The following is a 24,664-nucleotide window of genomic DNA, read 5'->3' as shown; positions in this document are numbered from 1 at the left end:
TGGGTCTTGCAAACTTTCATTTTAAACTATTCTATAGACTCTAAAATAAGGAGAGCGAGAATTTATAGTAGGGAACATTTTGAAGACAATGAAGTCTGAATTCTTTGTAAATTTTATTTTTATTCCTTTCGAGACAAATAAAAAACCTCCATCCTTTAAAAAAAAAAGATTAATCCATGAGAAACTTTACATAAAGGGAGCCCATTCCTCATGGGAGAAATGGGTGCTGTACTGCTTGTATGGTTTGTATCACTTGCTACCGTGGGAGATGCAGGTAGTTTGAAGGGGACGAGTGGTAAATTATCCAAGACTTTGAAAGTAATAAAAGAAACCATGGTCTGAAAAAAGTGTTCTAGACATGATTCACAGATTTATTGCAGTCATTTTGGAAGCACTGAAACAGACCAAATGTGTGGAGAAATTATTTCTGATGCGTACTGAAATTTTAAAGGCAATCAGATGGCTGAGGTTTGTGTTCCATGTAAAAACTGACTTTGAATACTAGGTTTGGGAATTGGATAGGAAAATGAGATTCACGTTTTGAGCAACTTGAGTGGCATACAGGCTGGAGAAACTTATAAAGAGAAGGGGAAAACCTAAGGAAATTAAAGTGAGAATTGGCCTGGGTAGAACAGTAAAATAGACCTTTTTTCATTCAGTCTCTATCTGAGAACAGGAAGGGCTTAAAAAGTATTCATTACAATGTAGGTAAAGGCTAAGTTATTATTTCTTAAAATGAAAAAACAAAAACCAAAAAACATAGCTAAGCATAGAGTATTGAAGCAAGAAGTAGGCATAGATATTTAATGAGAAGAAGATCATACTGAAGACTTTGTTCTGTTTTCTTATTTGTTTATTATTGTGACTCATTGGGAGTCACATATTCTGAGTTTTCTGTAATATGTGATCAATGGTGTTTTATCTATAAATCTTAGTGTTGTTCTCTATGGTATACATAGGCTTATAGATTGGTTTCCGTAATTCATGTCCTGCTTGTTCCAGAGAACAAAGGTAGTCTTCTAAATTTGATGGCGGCAGTAGTGGTAGGAAATTATAAACAAACCAGTGTACTGCAGTTCCAAATACTCTAGCTCTCCTTCCCAACAGAACCCCAGAAGAGTTGAAATGGAACTTAGAAGCTATCTTCCCATTCACTAAAGAAGTCACCTTCATACCATCTCCAAAAGATGGCCATCTGACTTCTGCCTGAATCAAGATATAGTATGTGTGTTATCAACCCTGATTTCACCATTTTAGTAATTCTATCAAAAATGAAAGAATGAAAGGTTAATTGGGAATAAAATGGTCTTAGGAAATTTAATGGTTTTCTGGAATTTTTTGGGGGGGCCATATCAGTATTACCCTTAGACCATAATTTTTCCCATTAAAACTTGAATCTTTTCATAGCTCTTAGCTCTGTGATTTAGCAATAGTAGCCAGTGTCATCTCTGACATTATTCTCTTCATCTCTCCAATTGCACCTTCAAGCTTGCCCCATTCTGACTGCTCTGTCATACTGCTGCCAGAATAATTTTTCTCAAAAAAAAAAACCTGTTCCTAAATGTCTCCTGCTAATTCAATGGCTCCTCACTAGCTTCAAGATAAAAATTCAAACTCCATTAATGTATGGTATATAATATGTCCATAATCTGGATATTTCTATATCAGTTATTGATTGCTGCAAGAATGCTGCATAATAACACCCAAACTCAGTGGCTTAAAACAAACATTTACCCTTTATGAGTCTACAGGTCAGCTGGGGAGTTTTGCTGATCCAGCTCAGGCTTAGCTGACCTCACCTAGATCTCATGCATCTGTGGTTAGCTGACAGGTGCCTGGTGGCTGGCTCTTGGCTGGTATGATGAAGCAATTAGGCCACGAGTCTCCTTATCCAGCAGACTTGCCAGAGCTTGTTTTCTGGCAGTTGAGCAAGGTTCCAGGAGAGGGAGTAAAAGTTCACGGACCTCTTAAGGCCTAGGCTTGGTCCTGGCACACTGTCAATTCTGTTGGATTGCATTGGCCAAAGTAACTCATAAAGTTAGCTCAGATACAAGGAGTAGGGAAATAGAATTTTGATGGGAGAAACTACAAATCTGCGGAGCAAAGGATGTGGGTACAGGTGAGGGTGAAAACTGGGGAGATTTTGCCTTCAGCCTGTTATTACTTGCCCACCTCTCCGTCTTCGATTCTTTTTTTTTTTTTTTGCGGTACGCGAGCCTCTCACTGCTGCGGCCTCTCCTGCTGCGGAGCACAGGCTCCGGACGCGCAGTCTCAGCAGCCGTGGCTCACGCATCTGCAGGTGGATCCTCAACCAGTGCTCCACCAGGGAAGCCCTGTCTTCGATTCTTGCTAAGCACCAACCTACTCATTGTATCTAATGTAGTGAACTTTGTATAGTTCTCTAAAATAGAGTGTCACTGCTTTCTTTTATTTTTGCCCCCAATATTCCATTTGCTGGAATTACCTTTTGCACTTGACTAACTTCTATACTTCCTTCAATTAAAAATGTAATAATAACTACAACAGTGATAGCTAAAGTATTAAGTACCTACGGTATGTACTGGGCACCCTTCTAAGTCCTTAACATGTAGTAACTCATTCAATTCCCATTTTTGAGACAAGTACTATTTTCTAGATTTTACAAATGAGAAAACTGAGGCACAGTGGTTCTATAAGTTGTCTGAAGACACAGCTATTTTGTATGGTAAAGTTAAGATTTGAACCAGAATATCTGAGTGCAGCCATCACTGTCACAGTTACTGCCAATAGCTGATGCTGAGGGGGAATGCCCTTTTAGGGGGAAGACTTCCTTCACCCTCCCAACAAGCTTAGGCATTGCTCGCCTTGTTTTACATATTCCCCTGTGATCACCTTGAGCTGGGTTTTTATCATGTCATACACACTATCCTTTGGTTATTATCGCCCTTGCTTGTGGATGGTAATTCTGGAGGACAGAGTCTTGTCCTTCATGTCTGGGTTCCCAGAACCTAGCACAGTGTCTGGCACAGATTCGGGTTCTGTGGCTCTTATTTCTTGAATGAATGAATGAGTGTTTCTCAGCCTTGGCACTATTGACATTTTCAATGTGATAATGCTTTGTTGTTGGGACTGTCCTGTGCATTATAGGATGTTCACCAGCATTTCTGGTCTCTACTCAGTGGATGCCAGTAACACTTCCCTAGTTGTAACAGCCAAAAATATCTCCAGATGTTGCCAAATGTACCCTGGGGGCAAAATCACCCCTGGTTGAGAACCACTGACATAGATAAAGGAACTAAGGCAATCATTTTTAAAGTTGTCTGAATAGTAAAATAATCTGGTCAACTTTTAAAAGTTCCCTAACCCCTTAGACTAATTAATCAGGAATTCTGGGCATGGAACCCAGGCCTCAGTATTTTTTTGGAGCTCTCCAGATGATTCCAATGTACAGACATTTGAGAATGTTTAAACCTTTGGACCAGAGGCTTAAACTCTTTGAAGAGTTGCTGTCTTACCTGGGAAGACTTCCCTTAGAGTTGCAGCCAGAAGTGAAATCTCTTGCCCATTTACCTTTTTAAAGTCAGGAACTATATTTGATGTTTCTTTGAATTTTCCTAAGAAGCTAACGTACTGCTTCATATAGATGGAATTTTTCTTTTTAATCTTTCAGATGAGATTGAATTAGATAAAAGTTAGCCATCCCCAAAGCCAAGGGAAGGGGCATAGCAAGCATGTCTGAGGGCATTTTTGTCCTTGGCAATTGTTTGGCTAAGAGTGATTACCCAAATTTCTGAGTTTATATTCACCAAACTAATAGAGTGTGCTGTGCACAGCACCTCTGACCCCCACGTGCTGTTTGCATGGTACATGGTTTAAGAATATTGCTGTTGCTTGCTTTTACATTGCTCAGCATTTCAAATGCTTCTCTTGAATTGAAAGGGATCTATGTTACAGGTGATACTTTGAAGGCAATTGTAAAAACTTTCTGCATCTCAAATAGACTCAGCCATAGAAGTCTGTACACAGACATATTATACTTCTCCATGTCCCGGTATAATTTAAGTCCTTTTAATTTTACAAAAGTCGTTTTATTTTCAAGCAGCTTTCCAAGTGTGTTTATTAAGTTTGTTGTGTTATGAACTAAATAATTATATCCTGGGAATCTGGGTTCTTTAGTTAATTCTTTTATACAGTGGAATATTGATTAGTACCATATTATAAAATAGCTTCCAAGTAAACCACAGTATATAAGGAGTGCAATTCCTAGAAGGAATTTATGATCATCTGATTTTATTACAATGACTCAATGACTATCACTCTTAAAAAGAAACATAAATTGAAATCAGTCTTTTTTGAGTACAAAGAAAGCAGTAAAGTTGTAAATATTGACCATAACGTTACTATAAAGGCAACAGATTAAAAAACCCACCAAAATATGCTTATTATTATTTAGTTTCAAATACTACTTTAGGTTTGATTTAGTTAAAAATCTTGACTTTTTATTGGATAAAACTTCATCTTAAAAATAGTAAAATATTATGCTACTGCCTAGATATAATAAAGCTGGTTTTAAAAATTGGTCACTGTGTCTCAAACTGAAGGGTTTGACATGCCATGACATTCTGTCTTATTTATGTTAAGTCACCTTGGACTTTTGTGCCTTGATAAATTGTGTTTTTGACTTCACATAACTCAATGAAAAGAGGACCATATTTTAAACCCTAGCTGTAAATTTAAAAATTTATTTTCAGCAGAAAAATCTACCTACAATCATAGTATTCTGTTAACTAGTGATGACAGTCATGAGTGAGCCTTCTTGTATTGCTATACATGACTATGCCATAATTAGGGCACATAAATGCAGATTTCATTCAGTGGGAACTCCCTAATTTCCTTGCTTATGTTTGATAACTCTATTGCCTATGCTTGTTTTGTTGGGTAATGTACTACTCTATGTTCCCAATTTTCATTGAAATCTGTTATATGAAAATAATTTACCTTGAAAGTAGAACCCCTCTTTTACATTAATAAATGGACATATACAATCCAGCAAACCAGATCTTATTAACACATTAGTGTGACATTTATAGGCAGTGTGGTTCCTCAACTGATGAAGACCACTTTTAATCTGAAGCTAATAAAGAGATGAATGAGATGATCGGAAATGTAGCGTTATTTGCTCATGGGACAATTAGAGTACATAAAATCACCTGAATCAGACATAGCTCTGGAGAATGATTAGAAATTGGTTGGTGTCCATAAATCAACCTGTGACAGAAAGGTGACTTAATCAATGGACAGATGACTAGTTCTCAAGCTTTTGATGCCCACTGAGCAGTCACTTTTGGAATCCTTTTAGCACCCAGCTAGAAATCTCTATCAACTTCAAAAGAAAAGCCTGTCTTATAATTGAACAAACTGTTTTCCTACCTTAGAAGTGGTATATGTTTGTTTAATGGCAAAGAGGCAAGTAAAGCTCTGAGAGAATTGATATATGCTAAAATATCTAAATAGGAAGAACTGTCCAACTCTTAAATGGTCAACAACACTTTAGTCATGTCGTTTTGACCCTCTTTTACCAAAGACAGCCTCTGTCTTTATAGCACAAATTGGCCCACAGTGATCCCTAGAGAACGTGCCATCACTACCACCCAAGAACATTAGCAAATAATTAAAAATTTTTTATATGGCATGAATTATTTAAATGGACACTCATTATTATTTTCTATACACAGAAACTTTTTAGAACAATTTGTTTCTTAATGCTTCCAGTAAGACTTCAGGATAGATAATTTTATGATCTTATAAACAGGAAAAGCACAGTAGATGAACCATCCTCAAGTTTCTTCTTAACCTTTAACTAAGTTAAGGTAACTTGGGCTGCTTCCATGTCTTGGCAACTGTAAATAGTGTTGCTGTGAGCACTGGGTGCATGTATCTTTTCTAATTAGGGGTTTAGTTTTTCCCGGATATATACCCAGGAATAGGACTGCTGGATCACATGGTAGTTCTATTTTTAGTTGTTTAAGGAACTTCCATACTGTTTTCCATAGTGGCTGCACTAATTTACATCCCTACCAACAGTGTACAAGCATATGCAACGGACTATAACTCAGCCATAGAAAAGAATGAAACATTGCCATTCGCAGCATCATGGACAGACCTAGAGAATATTACACTTAGTGAAATAAGTCAGACAAAGACAAATACTATATATCACTTATATATGGAGTCTGAAAAGTAATACAAAGGAATATGTATACAAAACAGAAACAGACTCACAGGTGTAGAAAACAAACTTGTGGTTACCAAAGGGGAAAGGAAAAGGGGGTGGAACAAATTAGGGGTATGGGATTAACAGATACAAATTACTATATATAAAACAGATAAGCAACAAGGATATACTGTATAGCACAAGAAATTATACCCATTATCTTCTAATAATCTATAATGGAATATCTGCCAAAATACTGAATCACTATGCTGTACACCTGAAACTAACATAATATTGTAAATCCAACTATACTTCAGGAGAAAAGATAAAGTAACTTACTTCAATTTTATTAACAAAAGGACAGTTAAAATGTTCACAGAAAGATCCAGATTCCTACTTTATTTCTGCCACAAAACAGAGCATTACAAATACTCCTGCACCTGCACAAATTGTCTACATCTTCAGCCTGCCTTGCCATTGTTGAACTACCACTGAATTATTGGGCAGGTCCAGACTTGCTCTTTTTGTGTAGACTTGCCCTCAAATTGATTTTAAATTACTTTGAAAGATCTGGTAAAATTTTGAAGGTGACAAGATTTGGATTAAAATGAAGTATAAGTTGGCTTCCAATTCCTTGTCCAACAGAACCAATGAATAGGGTAATGAAAGAACAAATGGGGTGCAGCAGGAATTCTGAGTTCATCAGCCACCCCAGTGAATTGCTAAAAGACTGCATGTTTTCACAGTGCAACTGGCTGCTGCAAGAAATAAGAAAGCACCAAGAAACAAGATATTTTCTAAGCTTTATACTTTCAGGAAATATGCAGATAACCCAGTTGAAATGATTACTAGTTTATGATGCAAATCAAAAGCACTCTATAGGATTCTTCCATATTGCAGCATGTTTGATACTTCCAAATATCAAATAATTTCTTCTAGGTAGATCCCTTTCTTTATCAAAAGATATTCTTCCCTTGGGAGAGGGTCACAGAAGAGAAATTAAGTGGTTTATAAATTATATAGTTGTCTGGTATCTTCAGACAATTGTTTTTAACTATGTATTTATTTTCAAATATTTAATTACCCTATTGCCGGTTACAAAAGTCCTTCTTTTTAAATTTCCTCCTTTCTGTTGACTCACTGTTCATAGTGCTTTGTTACCACCTCTGAGGTCGGACAGTGGAGGAATATTAATGCGGGGACCATTTCTCTGATTGTTAGTAGCTCTGCTGTGTCTGGATGAAATAATCCATTCCACCACTGCCAACTGTTAAATGCTTAATCTTCTCCAGGCATCATGCGAGTGGTACATATCTATTCTCTTTAGTCCTTACCAAAATCCCCGCAAACTAGGTACTGCTATGCCAATTTCTTTTTTAAAAGAAAAACAACTGAACATTATGAAGTTCATATAATTTTCCCAATGCCCCCCGCTAACAAGTGGCAAATCCACGTCTGACTAATTCTGAAGCCCTCATTTTCCCCAACCTGGCACATTGTGTCTTTGAGTGTAATTAGAGTTGACTGTACCATGGAATTTACTTATTGGAATTAAATTGGAATATGAATTGGGGAAGCATGGCAAAGCCTTTGGAATCAAATGACTGGTTTTAAATCTCAGAACTTTATCTGACATCACAGAGACCCAGTTTCCTAGTGGAGATAAAATACCTAACTTTATGGGGTTGTTCCAATAATTAAAGGAGGTAAAAATTTATAGCACTCAACACAGATTTGTTGTTCAATAATTTTGGGGGGAGTTTCTGTCCTTCCCATAAGTTGTTTAACCATATTTATTGAGCACCAGGTACTTTTCTAAGTGTGGGGAGGATACAGATGAAAAAAAAAAGCCTTGAATTTTTTGCTCAAAAATGGGAGAAACTCAGTCTTTTGGAGGATTGAGATACAAATATTTATAATGTAATCTAGAAGGCACATGGGTTTTTTTTTAAAGATTTTTTTTGATGTGGACCAGTTTTCAAGTCTTTATTGAATTTGTTACAACATTATTTCTGTTTTATGTTTTGGTTTTTTGGCCGCAAGGCATGTGGGATCTTAGCTCCCTGACCAGGGATTGAACCCGCACCCCCTGCATTGGAAGGTGAAGTCTTAACCACTGGACTGCCAGGGAAGTACCCTTAAAGAATGAACATTCCTGGGAGTGAGTCAGGCATGGAGAGATGAGAAAAGGAATACTAGGCAGAAAGGAATGTGAGAGCTAAGGCATGGGGGTGCAAAACAGCATTTAGTGTTTCTGAATCATAGAGGAAGAGATGGAGGTAATGTTGGAGAGAAAGGCGGGAGTCATATTCTCTGGGGATCTCATACATCCTGGTAAGAGTGTGCATGAATATTTTTGTTGGAAATGGAGAGGTATAGAAGTGTTTTAAGTTTATAGGTATCTCTGGCAGACCAATGTGTAGGGTGGATTTTAGGGGAATAAAATGAGTAAGGGAGTTAGAATCTATTGCAGTTGTGTAGGCAGGAGGTGATGGGAGCATGACCAGGGCCAACTGGAGTAGGGGACAGAGAGGAGAGGATGGATTTGAGAAATGCTTAGAAAGTAAATTTAATGGATTTAGGAGATAGAAGGAGAGAAAGGAGTTTAGAATGATTGGTTCCTAATTTAGGTAAATTGGAAGGATGGTAGGACAATAAACTGAGAGAAAATAAGGAGCAGTGTGAGTGCAGTGGAGATGCGTCACACAGATGTCCTTTCAAGAGTACCTGTTACAGGAAATGTAGTGACCGGTAACTCTAACTGTAGCACCTTTGGATCTGCCATGACAAAGGACTGCTGAGCTATCAGCCAATGCCTGATCACTGTGGTAATTCCAGAGCTGGGCCATTCTCGTCTGGTATAAGACATTTCCACTGCTCTGGCCAATACTCTCAGAACTACTCTACAGTATGAGGCTCTTCCTACCCAATTCTGCCTCCAATCTCTTTCACAGTATCAGACCTGCACTGTGGTCTGAAGGGTCTCTCTGCCTATTCCAGTGCTCTCTACCCATCACAGGTGTGTCTCCTAATAAAGCTCTTTCATCTCTAATCCCAATGTGACAATTTGGAGGATCCGTGTAGACATAGGTGGGGTGAAAGGGATGAAATGAGATCAATTACAGACATACTAAGTCTGATATGACAGAGAAATCTGGCTGGAAATCTTAGACAGTTGGATAAGCAAATTAGAAAATCAGACATAGAATGTGTAGAATTGGGACTATTCAGCACACTGTAGTGTGTAATCAAAACTATGAGAGTGGATGGAATCACTTGGGCAATAGGAATAATGTGAAAGCGGGTATTTTTATATTCAAGCAAATTAAAGTGCATTAGAGCACACACAGATCAACCCGTTCTCCATTCCTTTCATCCTGTCTGTGCTTCTCCTCTTTCCTGCTGGACGTATTGCCTGTGCCAACCATCTCCTCTGAGCACATAGCACATCTAAGGCTCTTCATGGCCAGGATTAGCACTCACTCTTGTATTAGTTGTGCCTTATATCTCCATCTTTTCCAGAAAAGGGGTAATTCTTAGCTCTCCTGTTAAGGTCACTGCCGTCAGGCTCAAGTTCCAGGCCATCTGGGGTCTGATGCTCTTAACCTTGAAGACAGTTGAAGGCCCAAGACACTGCCGTAGGGCAGCAGGTTTCTACTGTGAATTCTCTGATTTTAGTCCCCACTTCTTGGTTTTACTCCGTAGACTTTCAGAATTTCTAGCTTTGTTTTCACCTGATATGGAAAAGATTTCCATCTGTTCACTTCTGGTGATTACTCTAGTTTTGTAATTAGTCATTTCTGGCAGGGCAGTTCCCTCTATCTCCAGAGCTCTACCTCTAGTCTGAAGTTCCAGCTTCTCTGTAATCTTTAAATGGGGAGCCTCTTACAGTTCTTCTTTTAGCCAGGCGACACTGCTTTGTGGCCCTTCATGCTTTCAGAAGGCTCTGGCATTCCAAGGAGTCTTGTTTTGTCCAAGTGGCTCTAAATGTGAAGTGAATCCTGTAGTGTTATTGTGAAGGCATTCCGTACACATGTCTGGATCCACTCGTCTTTTGCCCTGGCCTCATGTTCTTGGCATATCTTACCACATAACGAAAACGTGGATAAGGATGCCGTAGAGGTGGGGTGGGGTAGAAACATGCAGTGTCATTCTATATGACCTTGTGCAACCAGCTTTCGAGATTTCACCTTGTGAACAAAGTAGATTCTGGAAGAGAATAAATAAAGATAACATTCCCACAATACACTTGATGTGGTGACTGCCTTTTAAGTGGGTGAGGCTTGGGTATTTCAGAAGGATTATTTAGTCCCTAATAAGATATTACACATGTATTTTTGATGCCCAGGGACAGGAGGTACACGTATACCGATTCCAGATGTGTCTTGCCACTTTCTCCAGGTGAACTGATTTAGTTGGTAATACATTCAGTTGTACACATCTGGCACCAATCTCAATTTTGTTCATATATCTGTTTTCCTTATAGGCCAGTAGAATGTGTTCTACACAAGTCTTATGTCAAAGTCACCCTATGCAATTGCCCCCAAATGCAGTGTCCCCAAACTTGCAAAATTTTATGAACTTCCTCATATCAGTATAATCAGTTTCATGGAACATTGATGGGCCCTTAATTTCTCATTACATGCTCTTCTGACAATATTTAAAACACAAGATGAGCACTCATACCACAATGTCATATCGAGAAGACTAATTAATAGAGAAAACTATACCATATCAATGTCAAGTATTAACTGGGTAATAGGAAGCCAAGTAAAGATTTGAGAAAAGGTGAGCAGATTAGGGAGAGTAGGATGAATTTGAGGAAGTAAAAGTCATGGAATTTTGATGAGTGAGGATGATCTGAGGTAGTGTGAAGAGACTGAAGCTTTAGGTGATCTGATATAAAAGCAACTTGAAAACAAGTTTCAGGCAAATAACTGACATTCGGCAGTCAGAAATGATGTGACTTTGGCAGTCTCAGATACAACGCAGTTTCACAAACAATAACATATTCTGCCAATACTGGTGAAAGTATAGGGCCATAGATTTTTGATGCATCTGTGTACATAAGTAATGGTCATAGTGTGTTTTTTTCTGGGGTTGATTAATAATTATAAACCTCTCTATGCTAAAATCTGTTATCAAAATTTGGGTATATTTTAACCTGTGCTGATCGTTTGTTTTAAGCTTAACTGTTTGTTAACTGATGGTTCCTGCTCTTAGGTCTCTGTTAGTACATTAGAATACTCTCTCAACATGAAAAATTGATCTAGTATTTACTTTCCATTTGACTGCTTCCCTCTCCTTTCCTGCTTCCTCTGAAGATAATCGCCAGGTTTTTAAATACCCCACTGATGGAATAGTATCAATCAGTGGAAATAGTTAAACAGAACTTCAGGTTAGAAAAAGAAATGTTAGCATTCAAAAAAAAATGTTAGCATATATATAATTTAATAATTTGCTCACTATTGATGGTCAGATAATCAGCTTTACATTATATGCTCTAAGTATATAATTATTTTAAAATTATCTAAGTGTTCACCCACTTTCAAATTTTCTCTGTGAGAATGAGGCTCTATGACTCCTAATTAAATCACCTTTTAACCTGGATTAGTTTAATCGTCTCTTTGTCCCAAATCACCTTTCGGTAAATTAAACTAATGGAAAATAACAGAGAATTTGGAATGTGAATTTAGGCATGAGAGGTAAAAGGATTAAACACATCTGTTCTAGGGGTCCTTTTAAATATTTTCTGTAATTGTAACGGTAGCTTTGGCATAAGCAACTGTTGAAGCTGTTTGAAACCACAGAGAAAATGGATAGTAGGACAACATTTGAGTTCTATGAAATTTAGTTGTGATCTTGGGTTTAAACCTTTGAATATTTGTTTCCACATAAACACAATGAATATTAACTAGGGTTATGTAGGTATCTTCTTGCAATCCCGAGAATTGCTGGCGTTAGGGATGGAGGATCTTTTGCAGAAATGCAGATTTAGTAGTTTAAAAAATGTGTACAGGAGAACCTTTCCTACTTCATCCTTATCTCTTTCCCATGGGAAAATAAGAGCATTTTTGTTTGAAATTGCCTCTTTTATATGCCCAATTCTGGAGTCATAGATTGAGGACATGTCCTAAGGATATAGATAATGAAGCTTTTCTTTCTGAGAGATAACATGATGGTTTAGCTTACTTAACACTTGCTTTGCTGAAGTAATCTTGTTGATAAGGCTTTAATCTTGTACTTTGTGCCTGCAAGTTAGGTATTTTTTACATAATAAACATCATATCTTAAGCTCTAGAGCCAGGTATCATTTGTCTTCTGCATGGATAACTAGAATATCCATGAAATATAGATGCTACAAATTTCTATCACCACAAACTCACTGAAAATGATCTAGAAAAGGGATTATTATCAACTCTCCCTAGAATTGTGTGAAACATTGTGATAAATGTTTATAGGTAATGTATTTGTTTCTGTATATTTTAAAGAGAGTGTTCATAGCTTTCCTCTGATATTTAAATGAGGTTTGTGGTGATCCCAGATATTTAGAATTACTGCTGTAGAATACAAGAAATATTAAGAGCAAGAAAGAAAACAGAGAAAAATCATAGTGAAATTTGGTTCTTTATTTAATCAGTAGTATTATAAATCATAAATTCCAATGTTTAATCCAAATTTTATTTTACTCTAAATTTCTGTTTCTGTGCATATGTGTAACACTTAATGGCATGAAATAATTTCATTACATAAAATTTCAAAACAAATAATGATATTCAAGGTTACTGTGTAAAGGATATCAATTTTATACATTCAAGTTGAATGGACAGCATTATTTTATTGAAATTTCTGGGGGGAAAATCAACATAATCACTGAATTGAATACCGCCTTCTTCCTACAAATAAGGAACATAAATTGTTTCATTAGACTGATCCTAAACTCTAAAATTCTATAAGTGAGTAAAATATTGACTTAGTTTTAAACAAACAAAACTAGATTGATTTTTTTTTGATAGAAGTTTTGGAAATATTGTCTTACTATACATTATGGATAAAAGTATGATATTTGGAATCACTTAATTTCAGCTTTTGTCCTTATTGACAATGTAACCCTTAGGCAAATAGTGTAAATTATCATTCCAATAAGTAAAGCAAAGAACACAAAGCCTTTGTTCAGTGCCTGATAAATGAAAATGCTTCATAAGTAGTAAAGTAATAGCAGTAGTAGTGGTATCCCTTCATGGGGGAAACACAAAGAGACAATGTATACAGTAAGAGATTAGTGAGGGAAGTTAGAAAGGAGTACTGGGGAGAGTGAGCCACCTAGGAGTGCAAATAGGGTTTTAATTTATCAAATTAGCAGATACTGCCCGAAGAATCACTCCTGGTTAGAGATAATTATCAAATATGCCAACATTTTGATATATCTTTATAGGCCTGAATAAAGAACATAGGATGATGAAATACTGAGATAACAGAAATGCTGATAGTTGATACATGAATTTAAGTTAAAGATAGATCATTAGTGAACAGCCATAAAGAGATCCCAGGTATGGCATAGACCCAATGAATAAGATAGAAAATATCATGTTAGACTGTGATACAAGATAATGTACAAAACTGAGGATAATGTAATTGATGATCCACGTAGGCACAAATTTAGTGAGACAATTCAAAGTTGTCAATGTTGTGTAACTACTGTCATTGATTGTATTATGTCTAAAGTGACTCTCTGTACTATTTTATATATGTGAGAAAATTTCCCCTGTAAAATCTCTATACATGTACACCAGGGAGTAGTTATATTTACTTACTCTATTTTTGTTTGGTTTTGGTTGTACATGTTGAAAAAGTGGCCTTATTTTAAATGTAATTATAATTTCATAATACCTCAAAGTATAGTCTTTTCCTTACTCTTCTTTTCCCCATTTCTAAGTCTAAGTGTAGAGAGACTCCTATTGCATATTTTGGGTCCACTTAATCTAGCTCCTGGGGAGCTAATATTAATTAGAGCTAATGTTTATTTAGGGCTTTCTATATGTAGGCACCAAGAGTTTGGTCTACGTTAGCTTGTCTAATCCCCATCATAGTCCTGTAAGATAGGAATTAACATCTCTATACCACAGATGCAGAAATTAGGTTTTAGAGAGGGTAGTTATTTTGCCTAAGGTCACATAGTTCATGAGTAGTAAGGCCAGAATTCAACCCCTTGTGTGATTCCAGAACCAATATGCTGTAACATGATATTAACTGGCCTCTCATAAGGGAAGGTGAGGTGACCCACTAGATACAGAATTTGTTATCAGTGTAAAAAAAAAAAAAAAATCAGCTGTACCTGTGTTCCCTGGAGCCACTTCAAGATGATTTTGTCAAAAGTCAGGGAGAATACTGTCTGATCCCTATGTTCATACTACGCCATGTGCTTTATCTCCGAACTCTTGAATATTTGTAAGCCACATCGATTTTCCCCCTAAACACAGAAGAAGTAAGATTCACTCATTTTTCACCTTTGTTAAATATCTTTTAGAGCCAGACAATGCTCTAGGCACTTGGGATTCATTCATCCCTGAGCAAAACACACAAAACAAAGAAAGAAACTCTAATTTCTTGCAGTAATCTGGTGGGTTTCAATGTAAAGGAAATTGACAGCACATAAAAAAGTGTGAACTTACAACAACTGAACAAAAATGGGGTAATTGTTTAGTAGGGCTTAAATCAGAGCTCATTTCTTAAATATCAGGGTCTCTGAAGTCAAATATGCCTGGATTAGAATTTCTTCGTTTTTATTTTCACAGATTAGACTATTATCATTCTTTCTCAGCCTTCATTTCCCTAACTATTAAATAGGGCTACTGAGAGAGAAACTGTGCTTCCTCTGTCTTGGAATCTTGCAGTCTTTATCTTTTCCAAATTCCGACATGTTGTCTTTCTGTGGCAGAAATGGGAAAGATAAATAATATTGTTGGTTCCAAGATGTCAAGTAAAGCTTTTGTCTATCTGGACTCTGCTCTTTGTTCACAAATAAGTGCTAGATGTTACAAGATATTGAAAACTCATTAGAAGGCAAACTGGGAGTCTTCCAAGCTAGAGTGGCCTGGGAAAAGGGAAGATATTTTCTTGCAATACTCTTGATAATGTCCTGGATAGTTGTCATAGTACGAATTTTAGGGTGAAGGGATTGGAGGACTAAAACATGAAGAGGATTGTGAAACTTCTTAATGGGAGAACTTCTTTCCCCAATATAATGTAGCCTAGAAGTACACCTTTTATAAATGTTTGGAGTCCTCCATAACTTTGCATAGGAATGTACAGAATACATATTAGTACAATCTCCTACATGTAGGTCAATCAAAATGGTCCTGTCTTTCCTGTATTCTCTAGAACTCCCTAAAGTTTCCATCTAAAAAGGGAGGTCTTACTCACAATAACATATTGAAGGACAATAATCTTCATGCGCATTGGGAAGAGAAAAATAACCTCATTTAAATAACTTTCTTTCTTTCTGTGGAGGTCCAATTTGGTGGGAATTTCCTGATGATACACCTGAACTTTTGGAGAACTTACTGTACACTTAAAAAGTGATTCATTCTACTTTGTTGAGCTCTTAAATGCTTGTTCACAAAGCATGGTTAAAGCCCATGACTGCATTCAGTTATTATTAGGGACCTGAAACAGTAAGTAACTTCTCTGCCTTCTGTTTAACAAAATCTTTGTCCTGTTGAGACTGTATGAGCTGGAATTTTAAATTTAAAAGCATTTTAACTTGGAAATCTGAAAGCTAAGGGAAAATACAGGAAAGTAAGCTCCTGAGATACTGGTAAAAGCCAAAAGAAAAGTCTTAAGGTTGGAAACTATAGAGTTTGCAGTGAGTAAGATCATTAACTGGTGTAGGTTTATGTTCTATTGAAAACTTTACTAAGTATATGCTATTTTCTAAAACACTGTCACAATTAAAATAGTTACTTAACACATTAAGCACTTACTATTAATCAAGTAGTGTACTGTGCACTTTGTGTGTGTGTATATATGTGTATATAAACTGATTTAATCCTTGTAACAACTCTAACCTGTATTATTACTATCCCTTGTTTACAGTTGGGGAAACTGAGGCACAGAGAGGTGAGGTAGCTTGGTCAATGTCATATTTATGATGGGTAGTTACTGTTTATGATCTGAATGTTTGTGTTCTCCAAAATTCATATGTTGAAATCCTAACCCCCAAAGGTGATATTAGTAGGTGGGGACTTTGGGAGGTGCTTAGGTAATAAGGGTGGAGCTGTCATGAGTGGTATTATGCTTTCATAAAAGAGATGCCATCAATCTCCCTAGCCCCTTCTACCATGTGTGGATACGAGAAGGAGTTTGCAACCAAGAAGAGGGCCCTCAACTGACTATTCTGGCATCCTGATCTTTGACTACCAGCCTCTAGAGCTGTGAAAAATTTCTGTTGTTTATAAGCTACACAGCCTGTGGTATTTTTGTGATAGCAGCCTGAATGGACTAAGCCAGTAGTACAACTAAAAATTTGAATCCAGGTGACCTTGCCCTAGAGTTCATACTCTTTTTTTTTTTTTTTTTTTTGCGGTACGCGGGCCTCTCACTGTTGTGGCCTCTCCCGTTGCGGAGCAAGGCTCTGGATGCGTAGGCTCAGCGGCCATGGCTCACGGGCCTAGCCGCTCCGCGGCATGTGGTATCTTCCCGGACCAGGGCACGAACCTGTGTCCCCTGCATCGGCAGGTGGACTCTCAACCACTGTGCCACCAGAGAAGCCCCAAGAGCTCATCCTCTTAATCTCTAAGCTATACTGTCTCCCAGTAAGTTACCTACTTTGTTTGTATGTTAGACTGGTCAGTAATAGCTTACGTCACTATCTATATGGTTATGCATACTGTATTGTTACTTTGAAAAGAGCTGTTTTCTATTCTTTCATAAAATGATTCAAGAAGAAGCTGGCAGGTTAATTATCCGTATTTAGGTTTAGAGCAGTAGGTAAGGAGATTGGTTAATAGCTGTGCCATTTAACTGGAAACCAAAAACCCAGTTTCGTTGTTCTAAGAGTTGGCTACTTTCTGTGCCATCAGTTATTCTGGAAAATAGTTCCTTTAGGAGGGAGTATAGTCTAGTGGTTAAACTTGTAAACATAAGCGCACATTTTTAACGGGGCAAAGGAGAAGAAATTTTGAGTGGTTCTCCATCAAAGCATGGCATTTAGGAAGGATCTACAAGAAAACAGCAGAAATCTTGGTCTACTCAGCTATACATCGAAGAGCTGCCAGCCTAGAGATAGAAGACCTGGATTCTGGTCTACATGTCTAGTCCTTATTAGACATGTAATGATATGCAAAGGAGAGAGGAGAGACCTTGCCTTATAGAACGCTGCTACTCCGTGTGGCCCAGGAGTGTTGGCGTTACCAGGGAGTTCATTAGAAATATAGAATCTCAGGCCTCACCTAGACCTACTGAATCAGGACCTGCATTTTAACAGAATCCCAGGGTGATTCTATTGAGCATTAAAATTTGATAACTATTGTAATAAAAAAGATACAATTTTCAGGATTTTGGTCTGTCTTGAAAGACAAGAAATGACCTCAAGAACATTTTGGCATAAATCTCATGTCTCTTTAAGAACCTTCTGTCTAGCTGGCAGATTTCATTTTTATGAAAAAGTTCTCTTTTCCTTTCCCAATTAATAATAACAACACTAAATGATGATTATGATGATAATAGTAGTTAAGATTTATTGAGTGCATTCTATGTGCCAGCCACTGTCCTAACTGCTTTTAATCATTTAATCTTCACAGTTTACCAAAGAAGTTGGTATTTTTTACTTATCTTCATTTTATAGATGAGGAAATTGAGGCATAAAATAGGTAACTTGCCCACAGTCACGCAGCTAGCAGACTCCAAACCCAAATCTGAGTCGAGAGCCAAGTGGCATCTTTCGCAGCCTAAGCTAATGAGAAATACTTCACATTTCCTGCAATAACTTAATTTCTTATCACATCCTCACATTATAGAGGAAAATGTAGGGAGATCCTGTATGACATCCATCCCTGATATAAACTGGGGGCAGCGTTTAGAGATGTTTCTGAGCAATATAAGATTGCTTACAGCCAAACTTTAAAGAAAATGTCTCATAGATAAATAACTGGCATATTTGCTCAGCAGAGATACAGTCACACATCTGTATTGTAGAACACACTTCCAAAAAGAAAAAAAAAAAGACTTTTACACCTAACCCCAGACACTGACACTTTGTTTTGGCATTAGAAGGTATTACTTTAAACATTTCTTTGATATAATTTGGACCATCTGAAGTATGGAAGCACTGTCCTGGAGTGCTGATGGAGGCTCCTGGGGGAAGTGTGTTAAGACCTTGATGGGAGGGCTTCTCTGGTGGCGCAGTGGTTAAGAATCCGCCTGTCAATGCAGGGGACACAGGTTCGAGCGCTGGTCTGGGAAGATCCCATATGCCGCAGAGCCACTAAGCCCCGTGCGCCACAACTACTGAGCCTGTGCTTTACAGCCCACAAGCCACAAATACTGAGCACTCATGCTACAGCTACTGAAGCCCACGCGCCTAGAGCCTGTGCTCCACAGCAAGAGAAGCCACTGCAATGAGAAGTCTGTGCGCCAAAACAAAGTGTAGCTCCCGCTCACCACAACTAGAGAAAGCTGCAGGCAGCAATGAAAACCCAACACAGCCAAAAATAAATAAATTTATCAAAAAAGAAAAAGAGCTTGATGGGAAACAGAAGAATCATTTTGAATGAAACATAGCAGTTCTTACCTGACAACCTGAGAGCGTGAGTCTGTTGAACCTTTGAAGGCAAGGCATACTAGGGCATGCCACCTGTGATTCTTCCCAAGGAAGCTAAAATGGAAAATATTTCCCGAATGACTTTCCGTATGTGCTTTGATCTGAAGCTTTAATCATGGAGGAGGGAGTGTTCTCCAAGTTACTAAAGTTCAGTGAAAGATGTTTCTAAGGTTCTTTGAATAGTGGAATTTTTAAAATTTTTATTTATTTATTTATTTTTACAAAAGACAAGGCAAGTTAGCAGCTGTTCTCCTTTTCTTGTTACAGTTTTCCCTGTTCAGTGTTTCATCATGTGTGTTTTACTAGTAAGGTCCTAACTCAAAAGTATTCAAGCACTTTAGCCTTGGGCATTAAAGACTATCATCAATAAATTCAAATGGGGTTAACCTTGGAGTGACATCTTCATTTCTATGATAATATACAGTCTGCAAATCCTTTCATATCATTGGCCACAGCATGATCAGGCTCTCATATGTAAAGACCTTGAAACTTTAAATAAGTTACTTCATCTTCAGCTAGTTCAATTCATTTATTTATAAATGGTTTATTTCAAATTCTTTTATTTGGCTCAAGCTGTTGATTGATGTTTCATGTGACCGTTTTTCCTTTTCAAAAAGCAGGAAGATAGCTGGGACATAACTTCTCAATAGCCTTTTAATATGAAAGCCTATTTTGTGTATAGCTATTGCTGTAATCACCTGTGCATGACTGAGCTTAAATGGTTTGCAGACCTTGCTGATGGATTACAGAACAAGCAATGACCTGACAATTTTTTTCTGGAGGGATTAGATGACTTTCCACTGTGGCAAATTATGCATTTTGCCCCTTGTTTCACTCTTCCTTAGGTGCTGTTTGGTGATTAATTTTATGGGATGTAATTGGAAATCCCCTAGATGAGCTGCATATGGTGGCTGGTACCTTCTGGTAAAAATGATATTCTTTTCCAGTAATGATGGACATGGGATAGGAGCTGATGGTCTGGTAGTAATGTATGTATTTCTAAAAGGAAGGCTGAAGAACTCAGTTAAGTAGTAACTCCAGGCCCTTCCGTCCTTTAATTGTCCTGTTTGCAGGTCCATGGAATTATGTAGAGACCCCCTCAGGCTGTACTGATGTCTACCAGCCAAGCTAGGGCAAGCTCTGCACCTTTTTGTTTCATCAACTCATCTTATTGACAGTTTTTTGCTTTATGTTTTTTGGCCAGTCTATTAGGGCAAAGCTACTGTTAGAAGTTTGTCTAACACAGGATTTATGATAATCTGAGTCCAATATCTTAAAACTATGTGCAGAAAACTACTTACAACCTTTTATCTTCTTGCCATAAAAGATAAAATTTCATATATATATATATATATATAGTAAATATATAAAATATTTGATTTGATCTGATTTTCTTCTAAGGAGCCAGTCTTTGAATTCAAAATTTAACACTCTTACAGCTTCCTAAAATGTATGAGGAAGGAAAAAATTGGGTAATGAAGGGAGACAGAGATTAGCAATATAACAAATAATGAACAAAGTTTGGCTTTCTTTCTTTCTTTTTTTTGGTGAAAGCAGTGTATTCACAGGATCCAGAGTCAGGCTACTTGCTGTGAAAGCTGAGGCAATTAACAAGATCCTTCAAAGCCCTTGTAAAATGAAAATAATAATGTACCTACCTCAAAAGCTTATGGAACTTGTGGTGAGGTTTGAATGAAATGATCCATGTAACTTGCTAAGTGTAGTGCAGAGTAAATTTTCTAGAAATTTGGGCTACTATTATACGTTCTTGAGACCGTACAAAGCACACTGTATGAAGGAACTCATTTCCCATTTTGTATGAAGAAACAGATACTTTGTAAAGTTAAGTGAAATTTACAAGGTCACAGCTAATGAGCTCAGTCTGTCTCATATCAAAATAATATACTTTAACTATAATTTTATATTTAATGCTTTACAAAGTTGTTAGATAACTTTTTCCCACAGTTCTATCAGGAAATTGAGAATCAGAGGGTTTTTATAAAATGTTAAAGATTCTCAAGTTACTAAGTCACAAAGCTGAGACTTTAATGTTGTTCTCCCCAGACTCCACAGGTCCATCACCTTGCTTCTCTGTATATCATGTGGGATTACATGTTTGAGGAAAGGGTTTATGTACGTAAACAATGCTTTTCCATTAGTTTTCTATTCTCTCTTCTTCTAAAATCTATATTTACTTAACCGTCAAGTGACGGTTGAAAGAAACAAACTTAAAAATAAATAAGCAAAAATAGTCAGAGGGCAGAGAACAGAAGCAAGAAGAACTACAACCCTGCAGCCTGGGGAACAAAAACCACATTCACAGAAAGATAGACAACATGAAAAGGCAGAGGGCTATGTATCAGATGAAGGAACAAGATAAAACCCCAGAAAAACAACTAAATGAAATGGAGATAGGCAATATTCCAGAAAAAGAATTCAGAATAATGATAGTGAAGATGATCCAGGACCTCGGAAAAAGAATGGAGGCAAAGATTGAGAAGATGCAAGAAATGTTTAACAAAGACCTAGAAGAATTAAAGAACAAACAAACAGAGGTGAACAATACAGTAACTGAAATGAAAACTACATTAGAAGGAATCAATAGCAGAATAACTGAGGCAGAAGAACGGATAAGTGACCTGGAAGACGGAATGGTGGAATTCACTGCTGCTGAACAGAATAAAGAAAGAAGAATGAAAAGCAATGAAGACAGCCTAAGAGACCTCTGGGACAACATTAAACGCAACAACATTCGCATTATAGGGGTCCCAGAAGGAGAAGAGAGAGAGAAAGGACCCGAGAAAATATTTGAAGAGATTATAGTTGAAAACTTCCCTCACATGGAAAAGGCAATAGCCACCCAAGTCCAGGAAGCAGAGAGTCCCATACAGGATAAACCCAAGGAGAAACACGCTGAGACACATAGTAATCAAATTGGCAAAAATTAAAGACAAAGAAAAAATATTGAAGCAGCAAGGGAAAAATCACATATAACATACAAGGGAACTCCCATAAACTTAACAGCTGATTTCTCAGCAGAAATTCTATAAGCCAGAAGAGAGTGACTTGATATACTTAAAGTGATGAAAGAGAAGAACCTACAACCAAGATTATTGTACCCGGCAAGGATCTCATTCAGATTCAATGGAGAAATCAAAAGCTTTACAGACAAGCAAAAGCTAAGAGAATTCAGCACCACCAAACAAGCTCTACAACAAATGCTAAAGGAACTTCTCTAAGTGGGAAGCACAAGAGAAGAAAAGGACCTACAAAAACAAACCCAAAACAATTAAGAAAATGGTCATAGGAACATACATATTGATAATTACCTTAAAAGTAAATGGATTAAATGCTCCAACCAAAAGACACAGGCTTGCTGAATGGATACAAAAACAAGAGCCATATATATGCTGTCTACAAGAGACCCACTTCAGACCTAGGGATACATACAGACTGAAAGTGAGGGGATAGAAAAAGATATTCCATGCAAATGGAAATCAAAAGGAAGCTGGAGTAGCAATACTCATATCAGATAAAATAGAATTTAAAATAAAGACTTATAAGAGACAAGGAAGGACACAATGTAATGATCAAGGGATCAATCCAAGAAGGAGATATAACAATTATAAATATATATGTACCTAACATAAGAGCACCTCAATACATAAGGCAACTGCTAACAGCTATAAAAGAGGAAATTGACAGTAAAACAATAATAGTGGGGAAATTTTAACACCTCACTTACACCAATGGACAGATCATCCAAACAGAAAATTAATAAGGAAACAGAAGCTTTAAATGACAAAATAGACCCGATAGATTTAATTGATATTTATAGAATATTCCCTCCAAAAACAGCAGACTACACTTTCTTCACAAGTGCGCATGGAACATTCTCCAGAATAGATCACATCTTGGGTCACAAATCAAGCCTTGGTAAATTTAAGAAAATTGAAATCATATCAAGCATCTTTTCTGACCACAGTGCTATGAGATTAGAAATCAATTACTGGGGAAAAAACGTAAAAAAACACAAACACATGAAGGCTAAATAATACGTTACTGAATAACCAAGAGATCACTGAAGAAATCAAAGAGGAAATCCAAAACTACCTAGAGACAAATGACAATGAAAACACAATGATCCAAAACCTATGGGATGCAGCAAAAGCAGTTCTAAGAGGGAATTTTATACCTATACAAGCCTACCTCAAGAAACAAGAAACATCTCAAATAAGCAATCTAACCTTAAGGAACTAGAGAAAGAAGAACAAACAAAACCCAAAAAAACCTAAAGGAACTAGAGAAAGAAGAACAAACAAAACTCAAAGTTAGCAGAAGGAAAGAAATTATAAAGATCAGAGCAGAAATAAATGAAATAGAAACAAAGAAAACAATAGCAAAGATCAATAAAACTAAAAGCTAGTTCTTTGAGAAGATAAACAAAATTGGTAAACCATTAGCCAGACTCATCAAGAAGAGGGAGAGGACTCAAATCAATAAAATTAGAAATGAAAAAGGAGAAGTTACAACATACACTGCAGAAATACAAAGCATCCTAAGAGACTACTACAAGCAACTCTATGCCAATAAAATGGAAAACCTGGAAGAAATAGACAAATACTTAGAAAGTTATAACCTTCCAAGACTGAACCAGGAAGAAATAGAAAATATGAACAGACCAATCACAAGTAATGAAATGGAATCTGTGATTAAAAATTTTCTAACAAACAAATTTCCAGGACCAGAAGGCCTCACAGGTGAATTCTACCAAACATTTAGAGAAGAGCTAACACCCATCCTTCTCAAACTCTTCCAAAAAGTTGCAGAGGAAGGAACACTCCCAACCTCATTCTATGAGGCCACCATCACCCTGATACCAAAGCCAGACAAAGATACTACAAAAAAAAAGAAATTACAGACCAATATCACTGATGAATATAGGTGCAAAAATCCTCAACAAAATACTAGCAAACAGAATCCAACAAAACATTAAAAGGTTCATTCACCATGAACAAGTGGGATTTATCCCAGGGATGCAACGATTCTTCAATATACGCAAATCAAACAATGTGATACATCATATTAAAAAATTGAAGAATAAAAACCATATGATCATCTCAATAGATGCAGAAAAAGCTTTTGACAAAATTCAACACCCATTTATGATAAAAACTCTCCAGAAAGTGGGCATAGAGGGAACCTACCTCAACATAGTAAAGGTCATATATGACAAACCCACAGCAAACATCGTTCTCAATGGTGAAAAGCTGAAAGCATTTCCTCTAAGATCAGGAACAAGACAAGGATGTCCACTCTCACCACTATTATTCAACATAGTTTTGGAAGTTCTAGCCATGGCAATCAGAAAAAAAAATGAAATAAAAGGAATACAAATTGGAAAAGAAGAAGTAAAACTGTCACTGTTTGCAGATGACATGATACTATATATAGAGAATCCTAAAGATGCCACCAGAAAACTACTAGAGCCCATCAATGAATTTGGTGAAGTTGCAGGATAGGAAATTAATGCACAGAAATCTCTTGCATTCCTATACATTAATGATGAAAAATCTGAAAGAGAAATTAAGTAAACACTCCCATTTACCATTGCAACAAAAAGAATAAAATACCTAGGAATAAACCTACCT

This window comes from Lagenorhynchus albirostris, chromosome 1 (assembly GCF_949774975.1).
Source record: "Lagenorhynchus albirostris chromosome 1, mLagAlb1.1, whole genome shotgun sequence".
In the NCBI taxonomy this organism is placed as follows: Eukaryota; Metazoa; Chordata; class Mammalia; order Artiodactyla; family Delphinidae; genus Lagenorhynchus; species Lagenorhynchus albirostris.
Note: the sequence above shows the minus strand (reverse complement) of the source record.